The sequence below is a fragment of the Pseudorca crassidens genome, chromosome 3, assembly GCF_039906515.1.
Source record: "Pseudorca crassidens isolate mPseCra1 chromosome 3, mPseCra1.hap1, whole genome shotgun sequence".
Lineage (NCBI taxonomy): Eukaryota > Metazoa > Chordata > Mammalia > Artiodactyla > Delphinidae > Pseudorca > Pseudorca crassidens.
In genome coordinates, this window is record NC_090298.1 from 105,116,220 (window position 1) to 105,122,500 (window position 6,281).

The following is a 6,281-nucleotide window of genomic DNA, read 5'->3' on the forward strand; positions in this document are numbered from 1 at the left end:
CAGCTTCCAAATCTCTTTTCTTGTTGGAGAACGGAAATACTGTAAATTGGATTTATGACACCTGATTTCATCCACTGAACGAGAAGAATGACTCCACCCAAGGCCACCAGTGAAGGTTTTTAGCATTGGTTACTGGTAAATTTCTCCAAAGAGCCAAAAATTCACAAATTTTCAGAATTTGAATTTAATTAGTAAGAATTTCTTGGTGGATTGTTCAGACTCCTCATGATTGTTTTAATTGAGGGTGGAAGTCCCGTGAAATGGCTGGGCATCCCTGAGAACTCACTGTAATCGATGCCCAATCACTTTGGGAGAGCTTGGCTGAGTGCTGCGAGCCCAGAGGACCAGTTTACCTCTAGGTGTAAGACTCACAGTGCTGGGCATATGAGCTAAGCTTGGGAAAATGTCTGAAGTCTGACCAGGAAAAATTGTTGTCTCCAAAATTAAAAAAAAATCTGCCAAAGCAAAATTAATAAACATTGGGCTTCCCTGGTGGCGCAGTGGTTGAGAGTCCGCCTGCCGATGCGGGGGACGCGGGTTCGTGCCCCGGTCCGGGAGGATCCCACGTGCCGCGGAGCGGCTGGGCCTGTGAGCCATGGCCACTGAGCCTGAGCGTCCGGAGCCTGTGCTCCGCAACGGGAGACGCCACAACAGTGAGAGGCCAACGTACCGCAAAAAAAATAAAAATTAATAAACATTTATTAATGGTTACAAACTGTAATACTGCGTCAGCTATATTAATTGCTGGATTCAGTGTTCAAAACAATTTCGTTATATTTGAAAGCAGTTTTTAGATGAGATGCTCTTCCTGAGGGAGAGTTCTTAAATATACATGATGAGTGTTGAGAAATCACAGCATACTTTAGTTACTTTAGCTAAATTATTTCAAAAGCAAAATTATAAAATCTTACATAGCAAAATTATGACGTGTGAGATGTATATAGATTTTAACATGGTTCACATGATGTGAAAAGTAAGAGTCTTAAGAGAATATGAAGGTCTTGGGACTTCCCTGGCCGGTCCAGTGGTTAAGACTCCCCACTCCCAACGCAGGGGGCCTGGGTTCAATCCCTGGTCAGGGAACTAGACTGCATATGCTGCAACTAAAGATCCTGCACACCACAATGAATATCCCGAGTGCCGAAACTAAGATCCAGTGCAGCCAAATAAATAAATAATATTTTTTTTTTAAAAAAAAGAGAGAATATGAAGGTCTTAGTGTAGCCATGGGTCTTGTGCAATTTTGTTCACTCAGAATGGGCTTGTCATAGGCACTTGATCTCCATCTTGTCCTCTAGGTCTGGACTCTAATTCCAAGCTATGCTCTTGGAATCTGGATAGGACTAGTGCAAGGATCTCTGTGTTCTGGAACATCCGTTCAGAACTCACATGGGTTGAGTTGTCTCTTAGATCTCAAGGCCCTGCAAGCTTTGCTGTCAGTTCTGAGACAGAAGCCTGCTTTAGAGGAAGCCTGCTTGTAGAGCCTGGTCCGCAACTCCTGAGTTAACTCCAAGGGTACTTTAGAAAACACATTACCTGTTCTTCCAGTGATGACCTGGAGCGAGGCTGCCTTCAAGACCTCCTAAGGGCTGGACGTGTGGTGAGGAGTGAGGCATCTTCACTCCCTCCTGCCAGGCCTTGCCTCTTAGAGAGCAGGAGCAAAGAAATGGCTTTTGTTGTTAACACTTTCTCTTGAGAACACCTTAGAAAAATAATGTATGTCCTGACAGTTAATGACTGTCATTCATGCCAACTCTATTTTACAGTAACCTGGCCCTGTGCTGCCACTGAAGAAACATGCAGTATGAACTTTGACTAGGAGGGACAGCCCCAGTAATTGCCCCAACTGGGTGATGTGATCATGATGGTGGAGGTATTTAGAAGCCTGGTAGGTTTCCTTCCCTGGTTTTTTTCTGGTCTTTATAGTGAGCTTATTTGTTTATCTCATGAACGTCTCATCCCCAGTACCGCAAACTCTGTGGGAAGTCATCTGTAGGGACCAGATATTGTGTTATGTTTAAGGTCATGAGAAAAACAGTGGCAACCTCCCAAAGAAAAGACTGGCTTCTGAGTCTGGATGTGTTGGGTCAGTGGGGTCGCTGTTGACTCCCCCAGGCCAACCATTACAGGAAACAGAATTACAAGTCTGTCTTACCAGGGGAGAATGGATCTCAGTAGCCTGATTTCTATATTCCCCTTGACATTTAAAAAACTCTGCTCTTGTGCCAGACATTCAGAGGAGAGTGAAGAAAATTTTAAAAGGAGAAAAATGTTTATTTGTTTTAAGGCTTTCTCAATAATCCACTTATGCCATTTACATTAGAGAAACTTTCCATGTAAACACCGTTAATTATGTAGCATAAGAGCCAAATAAAAATGCTAAAAAATAAAAGTAATTGTAGAATAAATTAGTGTAGCTTGAGTGCACATATATTATACAGAGACTGCAGACTTAATACATTTTATTGAGGGAGGTGGATTTGTAATTTTCTATTGTTGGAACTACTAGGATGGAACCAACAGGAATGACATTTTACAGATGGATACCAAAGCTGTTTAAACCCACACTGGCAATGAAATTATGGTTTTTACAGGGGCCTTGACTCATGCTCCCTCTCTATATCTGTCTTGAAAAGACTATGGGAGGAGTTACAGGTTGAGTGTTCCATGGATTTCCCCAGAAGGTTTGCTGGAGCAGGACCTGACTGTCTACCCCGAAATCAGTAGACTCCAGCATCTTCTCAAGTGCAGTAACAGAAGATGGCCTGTGTCTGTGCGAAAGGCAAAGACTTGTGTGTACCGTGCCAGGCAGAGAAGGGCAGAGACTGAAGCTGCTGAGGAAATCTGGTGTGGGGACCTTGTAGTAACAGTGACAGGAAAAATGTACTTTACCTTTTGTAGTATTTTAGAAGTTTTCATGTATGTTATTTATTTTGATCCTTCACAGGAATGCTGTAACATAGGTAGGGTGTGTATTTTTACCAAGCCCATTTTCCAGACAAGGAAATTGATGCTTTGGGGAGGGAGATCACAGTGAAAGCATGTCCTAATTCCAATCTGTATTTTTTCCACTACCACACTCATATTTCTTTTTAAATGTAAATGAAAAACTCGTGGTTTAGTGTATAGCAATATTTTGTGCTATGTGGCATCTTTTAAGAACATTTGAGTGCATTTACATCATTTCCTCAGGGAAAGCTTTGTTTTACTTAGAGGAGCAGGAAATGGAGTTGAAATGGGAAAAGTTTTTCATTTTTATGGATTAAACCCATCTGTTATGTTCACTAAGCCTGGATCATGGAGGAGGATAGATTTCTGACAGCATAAAGAGAGGAGAGAAGAGGAAAAAGTGCTTCCTTCATTCCCTGCTTCAGATCCACGACTATCCAGGGAGTCCTGTTCAGACAAAACAGGGCAGCCAGCCCATCAGTCAGAAAGAAACACGTCCCCACACTCTGTGGAAGAACAATCTTCCACAGGGTTGAAGTTAACACTTACTGCTCAGAAGAGTTCTGAGGGATAATTTTTTCCACTGCTTTCAGCACCTTTCAGAAATCTGCTTAAATATTTTGCTATATTATCTACTATGTCTGCACAACACAAAGTAAAGGGAAATTATCTTTCATTCATTTATTGGGAGTAATGCTTACTGAGTATGTACATTCCAGTGCTAGGCGCTAGAACTCTGGGGTTGAACCCGGTAGACATGCCCCTTTGTGTAATGGAACTCACAGCCAAATCTGTAATCAAATGATCACATCAGTAAATATTTACTGATCTTTACTGTAGAAGTCCCTTTATCCAATGAGAGGGAGACCGGTAGCTGATTAGGTGATTGGAAAATGCAGGTAGAATGGAAAATCATTAAAATGTGCATAGGGGTATATGTGTGTGTGTATGTATGTTTATGTATATATAACAATTTTAGTTTTTACTTAAAACACATAAATGAAAATTTATTTGCCAAATTTGGTAGGACCAAGTTGCTTTCTTTGAGGATCAGTCTGGTAACTGAAGGTTTACATTATCTTTCTTGCAAAAGCCCACTCAAAATGTATATCATCTATAATTTTCAGTTTTAGACACTTTAAAGTAGAGGGAGAACTTAAAGACGCTTGTGAAGTAATTTGAGCTCATTTAGATTTTTATTATTTTTCCTCAATCTTTTATACTTGTCTTGCCTACAGTTTAAGAGCAATTTTTTCTCCAGGTTTTTCAAGTTTTTTCATAGCATTGAACTTAAGTTTTCCTAGAAACAGTGACTCTCTTTTTATGCTCATATTCGATCAGTTTATGTGATATTTAATTAAACTATATAATTACAGTAAACAAGTTCAACTGCCATAAACAGGTTTGGGAACAAAAACAACCCTCTCTTAGTAAGGCTAGAGCTCAGCTGGTGGGGTGGAAGTGATGAGGGTATTAGGTGGCAGAAGTCACAAGCATTTATCATACTCTGGCAATCAGTCAATACATTTTCCAGATGGAGCTGAAAACATCAGTTAATTTCCCAGAGGAGCTCAATTAAAAGAGTTTCTATTATGATTAAAAGCTAATAAACATTAGTAAGGAAAAGCAGTGGGTGCCATAAGGGTCTATAATTGGTGGGATGTGACTCAGTCCTGGGGTGTCAGGAAAGGCCTCGCAGAGAACGTGACAGTTGAGTAAGATCAGAGGACGATTAGGCAGCTGCTCAGAGAGCGGCTGGGGCAGGGGTCCGGAGAAAAAGAATTCCAGGCAGCAGGAGCGGCAGAGTCAATGGTGTGAGGGCGGAGGGAGTATGTGTTGAAAAGGAGGAAGTGAAAGAAGCCAGTGTTGTCAGAGCCAAGAGCAGACGCTGGGGAGCAGTCCAGGATGAGGCGCAGGGGGGCAGAGGCCAGTTCACACCAGCTTTCTAGGCTCTGAAAAGCAGGAGGATCTTCCTCTCTATTGACCACGGGAAGCTGTCAATGGTGATGAAGCAAGAGTCGGCTTGTTTGATCAAGAGCAACAGCTGATTTGTGGAGTTTTGACCTCCAAATCTGATTTGGGCACTTCAGATTATTTGTTTTTACAATCTCAATACACTAGAGATAGTGGAGAAAAAAATATTTTCTTAACCTCTGGCACCAGGATATCTCATAGGGATGGAACTATCCTTGAATAGGAAAATACATGCATCAGCTGCTGGTGGGCAAATTTGAGGATCTGAGCGTAGATGTCAAGATCATAAGAGATGCTAAATATCTCTGCTGAGAAAGTGGGAGGGAGGGAGAAAGAAGGAAGAGGCAGGTATTGTATTAGTTTCCTAGGGCTGCCATAACAAAGTGGGGGCTTAAAGTATCAGACATTTATTCTCTCACAGTTTGGGAGGCTAGAATTCTGAAATCAAGGTGTCAGCAGGGCCATGTTTCCTCTAAGAAGCTGTGGGTAGAATCTTTCCTTGCCTCTTCCTAGCTTCTGGTGGTGGCTGGCCATCCTGGGTGTGTCTTGGTTTGCAGCCGTATCACTCCACTCCCTGGTTCTGTGGTCACATGGCATTCTCGCCATACTTCTCTGTGCCTCTTCTCCTCTTCTCATAAGGACATCAGTTGTATTGGATTAGGGGCCACCCTAATGACTTTGTCTTAACTTGACTACATCTGCAAAAACCGTATTTCTAAATAAAGTCACATCCACAGATACTAGGGCTTAGGACTTGAATGTGTCTTTGGGGGGACATAATTCATCCCATAACAGGGATGAGGAGGCGGGAAGGATTAACAAAATGGTGGGAGGTTAAATGGCTAGGGTGGATACAGCCAGTAAGAAATCGATGGTGCTAGGATGGCAGAAAGGAGTAATTCAGGGTTTTCAAGTGCTTTTCTTACAGTGTAAAATGTAGCAGCCTGCATAACATCTCCCCCATTGTATCCATGTGTTGGCTCCCACCTTTCTGTTGAAAGTTCTGGTACCTGTGTTTGCTGATGCTTTGGAGGTAAAGGGGAGAGAGCACATGACAAGTGGAGTCATGGAGAAGGATTTGGGTCCCATGTTAGGGTGATGGACACCAAGGGTGTAAACACAGGAGACCTCACAGAGAACAATTCAATAGAGGCTGGAAAGCTGAACAAAAGTACTTCTGTGACTGTAAATCCCCCCACACCTAGATACTCAGAGAACTATTGGATTTCCACAGTCTCCAGCATGGGGGTTTGGGTCAACCTTATCTCCATCTTATTGGGCTAGGACCAGGGTTTCAAATACAATTATTAAAAACCTTCCACTTCACTTTGTACTGTCAGCCTTTTTAAGGTATGTGC

General features: G+C 42.2%; 1 protein-coding gene across 1 annotated transcript in view; it reads left to right on the forward strand.

Annotated features, from left to right (window-relative positions):
- The window catches only part of MEGF10 (multiple EGF like domains 10), a 368,384-nt gene that overhangs the window by 45,173 nt on the left and 316,930 nt on the right, over positions 1–6,281 (forward strand). The window lies entirely within an intron of this gene.